A 20119-nucleotide genomic window follows, 5' to 3' on the forward strand; every position below is an offset into this window, starting at 1 on the left:
CCGTATAGGCGCCGACATTTTGTAAATTGTATGGGTCTGGCTTCCAGTGTTATTCGCTTCCAGCTAATTTTAGCTGTACAAAACAGCTCATTGTGCAGCTTGATATTGCAAATTGGTGTGTCTTACCATATTATTTTAATGTATTATCTTAATTATGAACACACTGGTTTATAGTGCAAACAGTTTTACCGTTTACTGCACGTTGTTATTCTTCTCATTATTTTCCAACAGCGGCAAATGAACCGGAAGTTCATTCTTTCGCTTTGAAAAATAAGGTGTATATGGACTACTTTAATGACCACTTTATTTAGTTATTTATTTATTTTACATAAAAAGACTGTAAAATGCTGGAGTAAAACTTTATTATCTTGTGAAAATGTTAATTGGTTAATTAGTTATCTTACCATAAATTGTGAAAAATGTACATGGTTTAACATCATTTATATGTGGAGGGTTTCAGAGGAACTCTGAAAGCATGCTGCGAAATGCTCTAGTGAATGCTAACTAGCCATTTAAAATGTAAAGCAGTAAGTTCATTGGCTGTGTGTGCAACATGAACCAATCAGCTTGTGCCAAGTAGTTTAACGCTGTGAATATCATCAGTTTGTGTTAACGACCCATCAGCTTGCACCATCTAGAGTTTCATGACAGAACTTGGCATGCATATTAAAGGGTTAGTTCACCCAAAAATGAAAATTAGCTTGTGTTTTACTTACCCTCGAAGCATCCTAGGTGTATATGACTTTCTTCTTTCAGAGTTATATTAAAAATTGTCTTTGATCTTTCAAGCTGTTTAATGCTTTCTCATGGATTCGCTACATGGGGCCTTTACTCATCCCCCGGGGCCGTCTGCGGCACGTTTTATTATGAATGCGCGAGCTTTATTTGACGACTTGTGGACTGTTCAACTGCAACACCCGCTGAGTGCCATTAAACAGCTTGAAAGATCAAAGACAATTTTTTATATAACTCCGACTGGATTACTCACCCTCGAAGCATCCTAGGTGTATATGACTTTCTTCTTTCAGAGTTATATTAAAAATTGTCTTTGATCTTTCAAGCTGTTTAATGGCACTCAGCAGGTGTTGCAGTTGAGCAGTCCACAAGTCGTCAAATAAAGCTGGCGCATTCATAATAAAACGTACCGCAGATGGCTCCGGGGGATGAATAAAGGCCCCTTGTAGCGAATCCATGAGTTTTTGTAAGAAAAATATCCATATTTCAAACACAATAAACACTTTTCTCTCACTTCCGGTATCTGTCATACACGGAAGCCATTCCGGCAGATGACGTAGTACGTCGGCGTTGCCTGATTAGTGGCGAATGCGGAAAGAGAACAAAACAAAACGCCAGTCACGACTTAGAAGTACAAACCAAGGATTTGCAAAGAAACATGTTGGAGGATTTCGATATAGACCAAGAGGAGACTGGTTTTCCTTTGCTAAAGTAAGGAAACTTTGCTTCCTTTGCTCCTATTAAACAAACTCGTGAGACTTGCATATCTCAGAGGCGCGCGCGCTGCGCATACGTCATACGCCTTCCGCCGGAACGGATCCGCGTATGACAGATAACGGAAGTGAGAGAAAAGTGTTTATTACGTTTGAAATATGGATATTTTTCTTACAAAAATATCTTTCTCATGGATTCGCTACATGGGGCCTTTACTCATCCCCCGGGGCCGTCTGCGGCACGTTTTATTATGAATGCGCGAGCTTTATTTGACGACTTGTGGACTGTTCAACTGCAACACCCGCTGAGTGCCATTAAACAGCTTGAAAGATCAAAGACAATTTTTTATATAACTCCGACTGGATTCGTCTGAAAGAAGAAAGACATATACACCTAGGATGCTTCGAGGGTAAGTAAAACACAAGCTAATTTTCGTTTTTGGGTGAACTAACCCTTTAACATATATCACCTAATGAATATATGGTTATTACAAGTTGTATAATATACATGCACCAATATACAGTACCATTCTGTAATTAACAGAAATGTTGGCACAGTATCAGTATGTATGTATGTATGTATGTATTCATTCATTCATACATACATACATACATACATTCATTTATTCCCATTTGTGCTTTTTGGACCTTGGACAGCCTTGGTCACTATTCATTTTGATTGTATGGAAAAGAACAGCATGGACATTCTTTAAAATGTTCCATTAAGGAAAGAAACTCACACAGGTTTGGAATGACATTAAGATACATGTAGAGATGATGATGTACTGAATATTCATATTTGGGCAAACTGCAAACGGACACCCAACAGACACATGCAAGCAATGGTACTTTGCATGTCCACAAATAGTAATCAAATCCACCAATTGGGACACAGCTTTGGCCAGCATAAACCAATGTTAGCATTGTATTATGGTATGTTTTACATCTAATGTGTTTACATTTTCTATTACAAGTTCAAAAAGTATATGTATATGCATTTTTCTAGCAGTTTTCAATAGTTTTAATTTACCATAAAAACTGTTTTTTTTTTTGTTTTTTTTAGTGAGGGAGTAATGAACACTATTCGTGTGAACCACAGTCATCACGCCCCCTTACTTTCTTTCCTTTCTTCAACTTTTTCTCAGAGGTTTTCACATCTATATTTAAAACATCAACATCTTTTTGAAGAAACGTGTGCGTTTCCAACCTCGCCACATGATAAACCAATAAAATATAGATGCATATTTCAAACATCACACTAATCGGCATCAACATCAAAACACATCTGGTTATTAAAGCTTCTCTCTCTCCTACTGTAGCTTCAGCTAATACAGAGCTTTTTTTAAATGTCATTGCCTTTATTAAAATTACCGAGATGGTTTACCTTGCATAAACATATATGCAATAACATTCCAACATGCTCAATTTAAAACCAAATGGCAAAACTGAGAAATATATGAACATAAATGAATTACAACAATGACAGCTAGCATACATACATGTATATGTGTGTATTCCTGAACTAATATAGCAGTTTACTAAAGTAGGCACCAACCAAAGTGATTGTACTTCAAACACCCATTTCCATTTGTGGCCTCTTGGGATTGACCCTGCCTACACAGGGCCTATTGACTGACAGCTATGGCAGCCATTAAGCAGCCAGAGGTCCAATAGGCCTCGCAATAACTGCGTTACAGGTCCTACACTAGAAACCGTTTATGTGGGCCACACACTCGAAAACCTTCAGTCTTGGGAAAGCCAATTGGGAAACCCACATCAACGGCCATTACAGCTCTCACTGAACACAATAAAGCAAAGTCCGCTGTATCGCAGCTTTAGTCTCTGACCTTTTCTTGCTGAAATTAAAAGTTTGGGAAGAAGTTAGCAGAGGTTTGAGCCAGGTCCGGTGATTATTGGAGCTGTAATTGTTTGAAAGTAGAGGGCTCTCATAGCGGGAAGCTAATGGTAGCTAATGGTGCCTGATACCTACAGCTTGTCCATTTAAATAGCCTAGTGAAACCCTCATTTACACATTACCCACAAAACTCTCCACAAAAGCACTTTTCACATATGCTACACACAATCAGGTGAAAACAAATACTCACAAGTTTCTGTGTATGTATGCTTTTCTGTGATGGCAAAAAATGGGGTTTCATTGTTCTCTGATATAGAACTTTAAGTGAGTGACAAATCAGTTGTACCTTTCTTAAGTCTATCATCTTTGAAGCACCCCTGAATGTTGCCATGATGTTGGTCTACTTGGTCTATTCATTTATTCAATATATGTAAAAAATATTAAACAATTTTTGATTAAAAACATAAAATGACCTGAAAACAGAATGCTTTTTTTCTAATTAAAAGTTTAATTTCTGGACTAACAGGAAAGAAAAAAAATCATGGCAATGGCAAATGAAGGTCAGGTTCTGAAAGAAAGAAAGAAAGAAAGTTTTACTTTCTCAATAATAATAATAATACATATTTTAATAAAAAAATTACAATTATTAATAATAATAATAATAATAATACAGATTTAATAAAAGTAACATGCAATTGTTATTTATAATAACAACAATAATAATAATAATACATTTGAATAAAAAATAACGTTTAATTGTAATTAATAATAATAATAATAAATATTTTCATAAAAATTTACATTTAAGTGTTATTAATAATAACAATAATAATAAAGAAACATTTAATTGTTATTTACATTATAATAGTGCAACAATAAATAAATGAATAAACCTTTATTATCATTTACAGTAACAACAACAAATAAATAAATAAATAAAAACAAATAAATAAAAACCTTTTATTTTCAGTACCAACAACAACAATAAAATATAATAATTATAATAATAATAATAATAATAACTTTAAAAATCAATAAATTAATCAGTGAATCAAGCAATAATTAGGAAGCCATTAGAGATGCATGGCATATATTTTCATTGTGATTGTTGAATGAACAACTTAGTTTGCATGTGTTTTATGTATTGTTAATAAAGAATAACACTAAAGCTCATCAGAAAATATTTTAATTCAGCCAGTTAATCAGGCAATAAGCTTGTAAGACAATGCACAAGAATGACAAAATGAAAAAAAGCATCAATTACACACCGAATGCACACCCTTTTCTCTTCATTTTGTTGCATTAGTGTAAGAAAAAAGCTTCCTATCTTTGTCAGCAAGTGAAAAAAAGACTAAAGAAATGTGAAATTGCTCAACACATTCATTTTATTCCTACCAAAATCACTTAAAACAGACATCACATTGTAATTATGACTTCCGAACTCATAAGTAGGGACTTCCCAGGAGGATGTGAGAACAGAATAAATCCATATTCATATAATTTTATTGCACACCAGAAGAATGTACTTCACCAGAGGGAAAGTACACACTTTTGATTATGTAGTAAGACAGTGAGCCAATACTAAGATAAACTACTACCATAAAATTGCGTCTTAATACCAAAGACATGGTCCTTGTTGCAAGCTTCAAGTGATAGCATGTTAGCATTAGCATCTAGCAAGTAATACACTACTCACAAAAAATTAGGGATATTCGACTTTTGAGTGAAATTTATGGAAAATGTACTTCATGCTACAGTGGTATTATATCATGAAAGTAGGGCATTTAAGTAGAAGCATGCAATGGTAATCTCTTCATCTCAAACTATTTATTGAAACAAAAGCTATCAACAGTGGTGGGTATACCACAACAAAAAAGTCAATGTCTCAATAACTTGCCATGTGTCCTTGAGCATCAATTACAGCTGGACAATGACGTCTCATGCTGTACACAAGTCGACGTATTGTCTGCTGAGGCATGGCATTCCACTCTTCTTGCAGGGCTGCCCTCAGGTCATTGAGGTTCTGGGGTGCAGGGTTACGACCCTCTACACAACGACTCAGCCGATCCCATAGGTTTTCTATGGGATTCAGGTCTGGAGAAAGTGCAGGCCACTCAATTTAAAGTACCACAGCCTCCAGCAGCCGTTCCCTGATGATGCGACCTCGATGAGCTGGGGCATTGTCATCCATGAAGATGAAATCAGGTAATCTCTTCATCTCAAACTATTTATTGAAACAAAAGCTATCAACAGTGGTGGGTATACCACAACAAAAAAGTCAATGTCTCAATAACTTGCCATGTGTCCTTGAGCATCAATTACAGCTGGACAATGACGTCTCATGCTGTACACAAGTCGACGTATTGTCTGCTGAGGCATGGCATTCCACTCTTCTTGCAGGGCTGCCCTCAGGTCATTGAGGTTCTGGGGTGCAGGGTTACGACCCTCTACACAACGACTCAGCCGATCCCATAGGTTTTCTATGGGATTCAGGTCTGGAGAAAGTGCAGGCCACTCAATTTAAAGTACCACAGCCTCCAGCAGCCGTTCCCTGATGATGCGACCTCGATGAGCTGGGGCATTGTCATCCATGAAGATGAAATCAGGCCTGTGTTGCTCATGCAGAGGCACAATGACTGGATTAATGATGTTATTCAGGTAGTATTGGCTTGTCACAGTACCATTCACAAGGTGTAGGGCAGTTCTGTATTGACTAGACACACCTGCCCAGACTGTAACACCAGACAACAGTGGCTGATGCATAGAATTCTCCTTGACGTCTCCAACAGCGTTGGCGGCCATCATTTATGCTTAATGTGAATCGACTTTCATTAGAGAACATCCCGTTTGAAGCTTCGCAATGGCCAGGTACTGTTGATAAATTGTTAGGTGTCGTCTTGGTTTCATGATGTCAAAATGTGAACAGCATGATGAAGAGGAATGTTTAAATACAAATTGTCATTGAACCAGAACATTTGGTGGTCAATTCAAGGATCAGACACTTGTTGTGATTTTTGCGGTTAATCACCTCGTTAGAGAACAGCATATTATGCAATAAGTACTGAAACATTTAACAGTTGGACATGTGCATTCAAAAGTTTAGAGAAGGTCAAATTAAGTTCACCTGTAAAGGTGAACCTAAAGGCACCTGTAAAGGCATTTTAGGTGCATTCTGAAATGTCACCCGAAAGTCGAATATCCCTAACTTTTTGTGAGTAGTGTATATATATTTTTAGCAAGATCCTAATTTTGCAAAGTAAATATTACAGACATTACGCATACTGGGATTGCTCTGTTGATATCACATAATGCTTTGCACTGAACTGTGCTTTAAGACGACCATCTTTGATCCACCTTCTCGCCCATTGTGTAGACACACTTGTAAGTTTGTGTGTGTTTTAAGTGTTCACATCTACAGTGCAAGTGTGTGACTATGTCAACGTTCTATTTCGAGCTTGATCCCCTATGATACATAGCAAACAACGAACTCTGTAGCAGGCGACTTTACCAAAGGGAATGACTTGTTTTGAAGAGGCTTTTAAGAAGAGAGAGGGAATCGATTTCAGAAGAACAGCACCTCTTCAGTTCTGTTTTCTGTACAAATATCTTAGGTTGTGGATTTGTGGCAAACAAACAGCTGACAGAACTGCAATTGGAAAAGATTGGCACAAACAAACAACCGTCTCCGCAGTATGAAGGCTGAAATACATGACAGAACACATGCTTTCTGGGTCACCATTAATATGAATGTGAACAATATAAAAAATAAAAAAGAATAGAAATCACTTGTGAACAGAATACTGTCAGTGTTTCACTTACAATCAATGCAACTGTGTCAAATAATGCAGAAAGGTAGAACATATTTAATTGTGTGCATTTGGAAAACAACATCATAACTACAGTATGAAAGAAGAAGAAGAAGAATACAAAATTTGAATTTAATACTGCTGGTACCATACCATTGAAAATGTTGGGGTTAAGAAAATTTCTTTATTTCATTTTTTTTTAAAATAAATTATTTATTATATTTAACAAAGAGGAATTAAATTGATGACAAACAAACAAACAAATAAACAAGTAAATAAAAAAAATAATTTTGTCATTTTTTGTTGCTGCTGTTTTGGAAAAAAAAAAAAACTACAGTAATCAACATTTGAGGTGGATCAAAACCTATTATCAAAGTTGTCCTAAAACCTAAAACGCGTTCTTGTCTTAGGACAACTTTGACAAACTTTTTAGATCGACTTGAATTGTTAACTACTGTATATATAGTTTGAGATTAATTAAAAACAAGAAAAAAATATTAAAAAAATACAACATTTGAATTTAATTCTCTGCTGGTACCATACCATTGGACATTTTGAGGTTAAGAAGATTTCATTATTTAATTTTTTAATTAAATTATTTATTTTATTTAGCAAAGAGGCATTCAATTGTCCATAAGTGACAAATACTTTTACACTGCAAAATAAATAAATAAATAAAGACGCTGGCTGCTGAAATTTTTATTTTGTAATCACAGGAATACATTCCTGTATAAATATAAATAACTAGAAAACAGTTATTTTAAATTGAAATAATATCTTAGATTATCTCATCTCTGTTTTTACTGAATTTTTGATCAAATAAATGCAGCCTTGGTGAACATGAGATTTATATATAAAAAAGAGCACATTTAAAAAATCTCACTGATCACAAGCTTTTAAAAATACTGTACAAACTGTATATTGGTGGACATTGTTTTTAGACTTTTAAGAATGTGAAAATTAAGTTTATTTAATTAAAGTTCGCAGGGTCAAAAGCAAACGTAGGAAAAGGAGCACCCATTAATGAAAGGAGAGAGCTGAAAGACACTGATTCAAAGGAATGTGGAAGATAACAATGAAAAAGAAGAAGAAGAAGAAGAGTGATGTGAGAGAGAGCTGATAAGGATGGAGTGAGAAAAATTGAGAGAAGCTGATAATTAAAAACGGCACCCTAATCCAACATGGCTGCCATCCAGAGCCCCGAGCAAAGCAGGTGCCAATAGTTTCAGAGAGAGATACAAGACGTACAGACAAATACAAGCTCTTATCCACAAGAATTGTGAGGTTATAGGTCAAAAGCGACACATTCGACACACGTATGCGTTTGAGTTGACACAGAAACCGATAAGCAAAGTGAAAGTGCTCTCATATGAATTCAACCTGCCTAAGTTCTTGACCATATTAAATGTGTGTTGCTATTTCAGGAGGATATTGAGGTCGCACTCTCTTTGCACTCAATGCACCGGGGACTCGCTGCTGTTGTACACCACCGTTGTGATCTGATATGAAATTTGTGAGACCTGTGGGAAGCACTTAAAATGGCGCCTGAGTGTTTGTGTGTGTTTGTTCAGTGTGTAGGAGCACGCTGATGGGCGGAGGGTCAATAAAGGAACGGAAATCAAAGTGTCACACAGAAAAGAATAGCACCACTGAAAAACAGAGAGCTACAGGAAGAAATAGGGTGGAATGGATGGATTTGTAGATGGATGCAGACATGGAGAGATCATGAAAAGGCTTGATTGAAAAGAAAACAAGGGGTAACTGGAAATAATTCTAACGGAAATAAAAACTTTAAGAAATTAATTGTTCCCTAAAAGCAACAGTAGCAGAATCACTGTTTTACGGCTGATCACTGAGTCGGCAGGCGATTCATTGAACGAGCCGTATAACATCAATTCTGCATGGATATTAATATCCAAAATATAGTGAAAACACTATTTATTAGCACAGTAACAAGATCGGCAGTTAAGACATTAACTTGTTAGCTTAAAACACAAGACATAAGGACATGTTCTGTGAAGATCAGAGGTTGTAAGGTCTCATAAGGAATCTCAGTCTGGTCTTTGTCTTCTAGGTGGGGGAAACCACCCAACGCAGTTTCTACTAATGATTTTCCTCATGAGATGGTCATGATATGCTGTGTCTTTGACCATTATTCTTGGTTACTTGCCCCAAATTTGACAATCTCCTGTTGTTCTTTTGTGTTAATGTTGCAAGCTGTTCTGTGAAAGAGTAGGTTGGTTAGGCTTGCTTCAGACTCGTGGCACCAGGATCTGATTTACGAACATCCTGGTGCCTTGGGCCTGTCTGTGGAATTCGGCTCTTTGGGTTGTTCAACACCAATCTGATCAAATCTTCAAATGTCTGATTCGCTCTGATACCCTACACTACGTTTCTGGGTCTGGGAACATTTCAGTTGCGTTGCTGTCTATGCAGGGACAGAGTGTTCTCCGATTTCATCAAAAATATCTTAATTTGTGTTCCGAAGATGAACGGAGGTCTTACGGGTTTGGAATGACATGAGGGTGCGTAATTAATGACAGAATTTTCATTTTGGGGTGTATTATCCCTTTAAAGCACAAAAGCCAAAATCTCAGAGGCACGCGGAGTAAGGGGTACTTGCCAGTATCCCTTTAGAAGATCTAATTTTGTTACAAACTTTGCAGGACCAACTCGATCAATGCAGTCTTCCATATGGGGAAGTGGAAAAGAATCAGGTTTAGTAACTGCATTGATTTTACGATAGTCTGTGCAAAAACAAACTGACGAATCAGACTTGGGGACTAACAAGCAAGGCGAACTTCACACACTCTGACTGGGACTCGCAAAGTTATTTTGGCAAAAGTACTCGACCTCTGCTTTCATCAACTCACGTTTCTTAGGATTAAGCTGATAAGGATGCTGCTTTATAGGCTGCGTATCGATATCATGCTAAAGTACTGTAGTCTGTGACGGAATATCACGAAAGAGTGAACATGAATCTTCAATTATCGCAACGATACCTTTGCTTTGATTCGGAGTTAAATGACTTAAATGAACATCTAAATCATTCAATATTATAGAGTTCGACAATCGACCAGAAGGCACGGAGAACTCCTGTTCAGCAACATCATCAACTGCCACAGGCAGAAACGCAACAACGGCACTTGACTTAACTGTAAGTGCAGCTGACGCAGACTCATCCTTCACATAAGACTTTATCATGTTAACATGAACCAATCGCAACTTTCTTCAACGATCAGGCATGCAAATCAAATAATTTGTGTCAGACAATTTCTTCGTCACTGTATAAGGACCTGAGAATTTTGGTTTCAAAGCAGAACCTGGCGTAGCCAATAACACCAACACTGACTCGCCCAGCTGAAATGAACGAGCCACACATTTACGGTCATAATACTCCTTTATATCAGCCTGAGACTCTGCCAAATTCATTCTCGCTCTCTCACATACCTTGCGAAGGCGTTCACGAATAGAAGTAACATATTCGGACACAGGAACAAGCGGAACGTTATCAGCAACCAATTTTTCACTTAATAACTTCAACGGGCCACGAACCGTGAGACCAAAAATGAGCTCCACAGGACTGTAACCTAATGACTCTTGAACGGTTTCTCTTATCGCAAATAAGAGCAAAGGAAGATCATCAGCCCAGTCCTTACCAGACTCAGCACAGTGAGCTTGCATTATCGATTTAAGTGTCTGGTGAAATCGCTCGAGAACTCCCTGTGATTGCGGATGATACGCGCTTGACACTACGTGACTCACAGAAATTCCATTCAACACTTGTTCAAACACTTTAGATTTAAAATGTATTCCTTGATCCATCTGAATCACACGAGGTAGACCAAATGTTGAGCAAAATTTAATAAATTCTTTCACAATCGTTTTTGCTTTAAGATTACGTAATGGCACTGCCTCAGGGAAACATGTTGTCGCGCACAATAACGTCAGAATATACTGGTAACCAGCTTTTGACTTTGCCAAAGGGCCAACACAGTCTAGAATAAGACACTCAAATGACTCTCCCATCACCGGAATAGGCTGCAAAGGAGCTGGCTGAATGATTTGATTGGGTTTGCCAGCGAGTTGGCAAGTATGACATGAACGACAGTATCTTGATACAGCGGATCTTAAACCAGGCCAATAAAAGCACTTAGCCACTCGCTTGAACGTTTTATTAATGCCCAAATGACCAGATAATGAATGATCATGAGCAAGTTTAAGAACTGTGGTTCGATAACCTGAAGGCAAAACAATCTGGTAGTCTGGACTTAAACCAGATTCTTTAGCATTCTGAGACAACCACTTACGCATCAATACACTTCTATCCCAAAAATATTGCACCTCATCTGCATCCTCTACTTCCCCTTTCTTCGCTGCCTCAAGACAGCGTGTCAGGGAAGCGTCAGATTTCTGGGCTTTACCAAGTTGATTTCTTCCCATTGTCAAAGAAGATTCTTGACCAGTAAACTTTCTCTCACTATCTGTTTTAACCACACCGGGATGTACAGATAGGGTCAGTTAAATGGGGGAATCTGCAGAAGCAAGAAAAGTATCAGACAGGTCCATTACATACTAATTTTTACGTGCTTGTGCACGAGTAACTACGCACGCTGAGAACGTTGACGGGAATTGACTAACAAGCTCCACATCACAAACAGGAGTGTTTGTCACAATAGGGTGAGGAAACGCCTTACCACCAGCCAGGTCGTTTCCTAAAATTAAACTCACACCTTCTACGGGCAGTCTTGGATGTACTCCCACTTTTACAGGACCTGAAACTAGATCAGACGTCAGGAACACAGTATGAACAGTATGAAACTCAATTCCACGGACGAAAACATAAGTTTCATTTGACAAAGATAACGCACCTTCAAGGATGAACGACTGCGTTGCTCCAGTATCTCTCAAAATAGAGATGGATCTCACTATAGAATCAGGAGAAATTGCTACTTTACCCTTGAATACAAAAGGAGTAAAGGCAGAGACATCCGAAAAACTCCAGTTCTCAACATTAACCATCGGTTCACAAACAACATCGGCCACACTTTTAGGTTTCACAGCAATGTTCTTCTTCTTCCAAGCTTTGCAGTCAGCAATCAGATGACCAGGGTCTAAGCAATAAAAACCAACTCTTTTACTCTCAGAGCTCTTACCCTGTTCCTTACGCTGCTCTGCAGAGCACGCCACAGGTTTCATAGAAAACATTGAATGTTTCTCAGTATTCGAAAACATTGACGTACCATAATTCTGACCTGTAGCAGAAGAAAAGGCAGTCTTATGAGTAAGCATATCTTCATCTGCTAACACTGCCACAGCTGAAAGGGAATTCACTTTTTGCTCATTAAGATAAGTTACTAAGTTATCTGACAAACAGTTCTTGAAGTCCTCTAACAAAAACAGTTCTTGCAACTGATCAAACGTAGTTGTTTTAGATGCAGCACACCATTTTTCTAACAACATTTTTTTTTATCACGTGCAAAACCCACAAACGTTTGCTTCGTTGATTTGGTGTAACTACGAAACTTCTGTCTGTATGCTTCAGGAACAAGTTCATAAACCCTCAAAACAGCAGCTTTTACCACGTCATAATTAAGAGATTCTTCGATGTGTAAAGCAGAACATACTTCTTGTGCCTTACTTAGTAGAATGCACTGCAGCATTAACGCCCACATATCTCTTGGCCAATTAAGCTTAGTTGCAATTCGCTCAAATGCAATAAAATAAGCGTCAACTTCTGACTCACGGAACGGTGGTACAAGCTTAATATGCTTACTAGGATCAAATGGAATTACAGCAGCAGGCCTATGTATAACATTATCTTCAGGCTGATCAGTTTAAGGCACACTTACATGCGTAGAAGTTACAGCAGGTGAAACAGCAGTTCGCGCATGCTCTCTTTCTTTGTCTTTTTCTTCATGAAGAATTTCACGCAAATGTAATCTATGATTCTCATACTCTTGTCGTTTAATCTGCAATTCTAGCTCTTTTAATTTAAAAAGAAGCAAAGGGTCTGATTTAGATGAGGGAAAAGCAATTGTTCCACCCATCTCTAATCCATCACTTTTTTCCTCTTCACCCTCTAAATCAGTTTCTGCAGACAATAAACCTTGCTCGACAAGTTTAGCATACACTTCAGCTTTAATTACTTTCTTAGCTGCCGAACTTGATACAGAAATATTCAAAATTTCAGCAATTTTTTGCACTTTCTTACAAAATGCATTAAATTGCTGGATACTAGGTTTAGAAACAAATGCTCCAATATCTAGCTCCATATTTACTCAATGCTTTTTACCTTCTTAAGAACAACAAGATTATAGGTTATATTTTACCTTAAGAACAACAACAGAAATTAGTTTTGATGTACTCTGCTTGACTGAAACCTGGCTAAAACCAAATACAGTTTAAAGCCCGCACGGGTCCTGTTTGGTAAACGTGCACCAGCAGTACTTAACAGAACACCCGACCCATTATCTGACAGCAGCACTAATTTAATTCTGTACCAGACGAGAACCGTTTGACATAAAGACCGCGAGTCGCGACCCGAACCGCACTCGCATTAAATCTATTACATCAGGTAAGCAAGATTATTTATTTTATCATGTAACACAAGCAATCAAACCATCATTAGGCATTCTAAGTTGGTGCTTTGAAGAAAAAGACATGCAGCGCAACATGATAATTAACAGAAAAAAAGATGTGAACGCGCAGCCTTTCTGTAAACAACACAAAACTTTTGCCTAGCATCTTGTGATCACTCTGCCAGGCTTTTGAACAAATGTGCATTGGCTAAATCACATCAAACACACGTTTATAATTCTTCATAAAGAAAAGAACATTCAAATACAAGCCTTTACTGTTAAATGTGATTGCCGTTATTATTGAATTTCATTAATCCTAGTTTTGATTGATGCACGACTGTTCATGGAAAAGTGAGCAACACACCACAGTTACAATATCATGATTATGGTTAAATAAGAAAAGACATATAACCAAATCAGGCTACATTTATTGTCATACTAAATATCTCAACACACATCATTGGATATGACATTAAGCGCGACTTGTGTAGATTAATTTAAATGAGTTTACTTTGGCTAAATGTGAGGCCCATGTGAAATTTCTTTAAAGAATTGAAAATGCATTGTGCATCTCACAGCATGTCAACCCTCTCAGTCGTGTACATACTCGAAAAGTTATATTTGCATACCGAGGCACAGGCCTCTTAATCAGCACAGAAATTATTCTAGTTTTTCTCATCGGTTTTGTTTCTCCCTTTTATATTTTTTCCTAGAGATCTCCTTAAAAATGCTGGACTATGGGCACTGTGATCATTGAGGAACTGACAAATGGGAGTCGCTCAATGGGAGACTGACCTCATTCTGCATTATAATTCAGATTATTGAACATCCTTGTCAGCATTTCTTAGTATAAAATGGTGCAATTTTTACACTACTCATGGTAAGAGCATTTGCATCTATTTTGTGCTTGAGTCTAGGTGTTAACAGGAACAGGAAAGCATGCTTTTATGTTGAACAGCATCTATTATAACAATAGCAGCGCTAAACAGTTCAGAATGTTGTTGCTTATCAGAATTGTTAATTTTTGCTTCAGGCTCACAGATAGAATGAAGAAACATTTGCTGAAAATACAAAGTATAAAATCTAGTGGAGAAAGGAAAAACTTTTAATATTTTTTAGCAATTTAAGTAATGACAAAACAAATGTATAAAAAGCATTTGATCTTCTAAACGATATTAATTAATTTTTTATTTTATTTTTACATAGACAAATGCTGTTCATTTTTGTACCTCTTTCTATAATATTAGATATTTTAAAGTATACTAACAGATTAATAGATATAATTTACTTATTGGTTTGGAAAGTAGCAGTTATAAATATTTGCATAAATTGCCAATTTTGGTGCCATAATTTAGCACTTTTTTATATAAATCTAGAATTTACATAAAATTGATTAATTTTTAAACTTTTAAATTAATTTAAACTCTAAGTACACTCAAAAATTCTCACAAACAATTTAGCCACATAGAAAGATTATAAGTAGACAAACAAACAAATAAGTAAAAAAATAATAATTCTAGTTAATTCAATTAAAAATGCAGAAAATTGAATGTCCTCAAAAAGAACAATTACAAGAAAAACATAAGGCATTGACTACAACACTATTTTTACGTATCTTGCACATATCCTAAACATTAAATATTAACGCTTAGGTATCATATAAAGTTTGTGGTTAATCCACAGCCTGACCTCTAGAATTATAGCCGGATATAAAATTGTTGAACCACAAGTTTGTGATCTCATGGCAGTAAAGCTGATTAAAGGCCACTGACATTTAACATTAAGAGCCCAACATGTTATCAAAATCAAAATTCCTCAAAAACTACTGCCTGTCATCTTGGAGTAGTCACTCAGTCGATATCAGTCCTTCCAGGACTTTTAAGATTTATTGGGTTTTAGTAAATCATTTAAGTCCTGCTGCCAGTACTGCAGAATTACACTGTCACTTTCTCAGTTCTCAGAGTCATGAATGCGGCTCTAAGAGAACTAGCTTTCTGATCAGCAAGACAGTAGAATTATTAGTTTTTTATTAAAGAGGCCCATTGGATTCACAGCATTCTGTGAGCTAAACATGGCTCTGCTAGTTAGATTCAATGGATTTTTGAAGTCAATAGTTACAAAAGTAAAGCGAACATCGAGTTTACACTGATGTATTTTTAGGCTATGGAAATGCTGCAATATTGACTGTCATGAATCAACAAGTAACAAGTCCCACTGTAATTGAGTTTCTTTGAGCATGTTGGCAAACAGTTTGTATGACAGTTGCTTCCTGTCAAATTTACACTTTAAAAATAGAAAAAGAATGACTCAAAAACTTGCATCTGCCCATGAACAAGAGGGAACAGTATCATGTGGGGATTTCTAACACGAGGTGGTAGAACATTAATGGGGGTGAATCCTAACACAGCTGCTCTAACCCTTAACATGTGGGTACACACCGAGAAAAGAAATGAAGTTGCTGTCTGCTTCAGAGCTTTGTGGTTTAATTAGCCTCATATAAATAGGCTGTTTAGGAGTGCGGTCTGTGATCATCTGACCATGCTGTCCCGTACCCTTGAAAAGCTCAATAAGCTGCAGTACGCCATCTATGGGGTCCTGCTTTCATGCAGGCAGGATAATGACCTCTGGGAGGATCCATCGCTTCTTTTGAAAGTCAAAATCAGATGCCACTTTTATTCGGAAGTGGCGCTGGGAAGCGAATAGATGGATGGTAAATGACTGCAATCCACAATGATTTGATAGCAACATCAGAAACATGTTGCCAAATAATAGCCTGGCGATCTTTTATACATTTTTAGTATAGGAATTAAATAGATGCACCCCTGGCACCTGGACGTCCGTAGATCACACTTTTACTAATCATTTCTTTGGAAAGGTAGCACTACGTTATCCTTCCCTCAGTGTCACAGTCTCAACATGGAATAAAATCATTCTCACTTCTGACCTCATCTGTCACTTCAAAAAGGACTGAGGTGTTACCAGATGACCTCAAACCAGGATGAAATCCTTTCTCAATCACGATCCTTGCATGAGATAGCCCATCCATCTGCTTTGGATTGATATCAAATAACAAATAAGGTGTGTTTGGACCCCAAAAATATCCCAAAAAATTTTTCATCCAGGGTGAAAATTAGTAAACATATGGCTTCCCTGCTTCTGAAACCAATTTTATTTTTGACTGACATCTCCAAGTCCTCAGATTTTTTGGTACACAAAGCCCACTTTTAACGATTAAAACAATTCTCAGGGAATACAAATCTAGTCTTGCCCTACATTTTTTCTCATTGAAAATAGTTTCACATAGAAATATAGATTACAGAAGTAAAATGGGTTGCAAATACCAGCTCATGTTGAATTAAAAGTCTAAACTCTTTAATGCATAATGTGCTACTTTTTAAGAATCTTAGGCAGGGTTAAAGAGAACCAAATGAGAATAACTTTGGTAGAATTAGGAGCATATTTGTCCACCAGTAGACTTAATATATTACACAATGTCTCAAACATTCACAGACTTAATATTCCAGCTATGCAACCCTTACTTCTAAAGACAAACTTGGCTAAGTAACATTTAGTGAACACTGTGGATTTAAAAATATCTATTCACACACATATGTCCATTATGCTGTCAAGGCTATTTAGTACCGCACTGGCGCTGTGAAGTGCGAGGTTGTCGTGTTTTCCAAAGCACCCTGTTTCACATGGTTTATAGTGTCTCCTGTGTGGCTCCTCATTCCTCAGCCCCATTCTGTAAACAAACACATATTATTATGGTTACTTGATTGCCCACTAAGCCTCAATTGTGTGCTTACTGCACATAAAATGACTGCTATAAATAGACAAGGTGGAAGTTCTGCCACAGCAGCAGTTCTATGGTAAAATTGGGCCTTTGTGTTGTTTGTTTCTCTGTGTGTAACCAATCTAATTGTGTTTATAGGTGCGAGTTGTGTGTGATGGGAACTTTATGGTCATTGTTTGACAAATTTCATTGCGTGCAACTTCTCACATCCCTGTGAAACATATAACAAGATAACAATATCATGATGATATAGCTTTGATAGGCCTACATATATAATAAGCAGTAAGTTAATATCGAGTTACATACATTTTTGGACACATATTGTCAGTTAGTTTGTGTATTTTAGCTCCACCAAAGAAAATAGTTCCAAACAAAGCAATTGCTGGGCGTTCATGAATGAATTAGTGAATGTTTCAATGACTCACTAATAAAACCATAAAGAGAGTAGACACTTGTTTTGTTCCCTTAATGAATAATGAATATGTATAACTGTTTTGGGTTAAACTTTATTTTGATAGTCCACTTTAGACATTCAACATATCAACTAACTTTCATTAGAGTATTAGTAAAATGTCTGCTTAATCTTCTAACACTTTATTTTGATGGTCCCCCAACACATATTCTACTGACTGTACATCAAGTACAAGTACATGTCAACTTATTCTACTAACCCTAACCTAATCTAACAGTATACTAATACTCTAATGAAAGCTAGTGAAAAAGCTACTCTAATGAAAGCTGACATGTAATTGCAAATTATATTAAGTGCAAATTAATTAAAGTGTAACACTGTTTTGTACCATACAAATACATATATAAATATATTCACTCTACAAAAGCATTTGGTTAAATATTTTTATTAATATTTGTTCACGATTACATTTAATTTTTTCTTTCTTTTATTTTTTTCCTCGTCAGTATGTAGCTTATACTCAAGCATATGCCCTATAACTTATCTGCTTTGCTTTGCTTTGTTCCCAGTAAAAAAAAAATGTGATCTTTAGTAAGTTGGTTTCATAGACGTTACAATTGATTTTAGGGTTAAATGTAATACAAATACATTATTTATTACACATTAAGCTTAACACACTCATCAGCTCTTGATCATTTGTACACCTCACTCTATGAACAATTTCTCATCTGTGTTTGCCAGTTTTCCACTACATAATTTTTTTATGCATAATAATGTATTGTGAAATGACTGTGAAATGAGAACAGGCTGCCCTCATATTAAAGTTCTTACACAAAATGCCATCCATATGCTTTTGTCTAATGAAATACATGAATATGTAAGCTATACAAGGCCAGTATGTAAAGAATATTTGGTTTCACTTTATTTTGTTTGTCCCTTTAACACATTCTGTTGACTATAAGTAACGTTGCACCTACATATCTACTAAGTCTCACTAGAGTGTTTGTAGAGTATTAGTAGACTGGTAGGGTTAGGGTTAGATTAAGTTGACATGTACTTGCAAACTTACTTGTAGTCAGTAGAATGTCTGTTGGGAGACCATCACAATAAAGAGTTAGCAGATATTAAGCACACAGTCTACTAATACTCAAATGAGAGTTAGTTGACATGTAGGTGTAATGTTACTTATCGTCAACAGAATGTTCAAAAGGGACCATCAAAATAAAGTGTTACCGTTAAGCCTCTTATTAAGAAACCACAACTAGATCCTAGTGAACTGGAAAATTACAGACCCATCTCAAATCTTCCTTTTATGTCTAAAATTTTAGAAAAAGTTGTGTTCCCGTGGTAACTAGGATTTACACATGCTTCAGTCTGGATCCAGAACACCTGAGAAGAGATGATGCCAACCCCTCAGAGGACCTCAGATGATGCCAACCCTGAAACAACATACAGAACTACCATATTTTGCTATAAGTTTGATTGCATCATTTAATAATTGCTGTTAATAGTGTTCATTGTCTGTTTGATTACGTCTTTAATTGATTTTTCCGTACATTTCTGCCATATGTACATTAACTGACAGTCACCACTGATAAGCTACCACTAAATATTGTAGAAACTTAATTTGCTGTAAAGTTGCTTTGCAACGATTTGTATCGTGAAAAGCGCTATACAAATAAACTTGAATTTAATTGAATTTAATTGATTAATAAGAACAATTGTTACCCACTGAAAAAAGACCAATAATGGTACATTTTAGACATTCGTTAATAAAAAAAACGAAACTAGATAATAAACGAGAAAACAGTCAACTAGGCGGACAAACTTCCACTTGTTAAATCAAACAAATTGACATAACAGAGAAGGGGGGAAAAAAAACAAGCAGACGAGCCCCCATTTGACACGGATGGATGTTAAATCCCTACTCAAAGAGAAATAAATTGGTCCATGACAATTAACAGGGATCCATCTAGGAAAGATCCCTGGGGTCCCCGCTCTCACTCTCAAAGTTTCTCAACCACAAAACACTTATTTAGGTGCAAATAAAAGTAAGTTTATTAAATAAGGATAAACAAAAGAGCATCATAAACTTCGGGAGGGGCAATTTGCCAAAATCAATTACAATAAACAAAACTACTACTGTACACAAACTAACCTAGAAATCAGATAACAAATAAAATACAAGTTCTTACCTACCTGCTAACATAAACAGGAGAAA

General features: G+C 36.5%; 1 long non-coding RNA gene across 1 annotated transcript; it reads left to right on the forward strand.

Moving 5' to 3' along the window:
* The first annotated feature begins 1218 nt into the window (after window positions 1-1218).
* On the forward strand, window positions 1219-19578 carry LOC107728498 (uncharacterized). The gene is made up of 4 exons (XR_001638478.1): window positions 1219-1316; window positions 12173-12176; window positions 14269-14271; window positions 19567-19578. It is a non-coding gene; the product is annotated as an uncharacterized LOC107728498 (long non-coding RNA).
* The last annotated feature ends 541 nt before the right edge of the window (window positions 19579-20119 follow it).

This window comes from Sinocyclocheilus rhinocerous, unplaced genomic scaffold (genome assembly GCF_001515625.1).
Source record: "Sinocyclocheilus rhinocerous isolate Xijiao unplaced genomic scaffold, SAMN03320098_v1.1 scaffold307, whole genome shotgun sequence".
NCBI classification, from domain to species: domain Eukaryota; kingdom Metazoa; phylum Chordata; class Actinopteri; order Cypriniformes; family Cyprinidae; genus Sinocyclocheilus; species Sinocyclocheilus rhinocerous.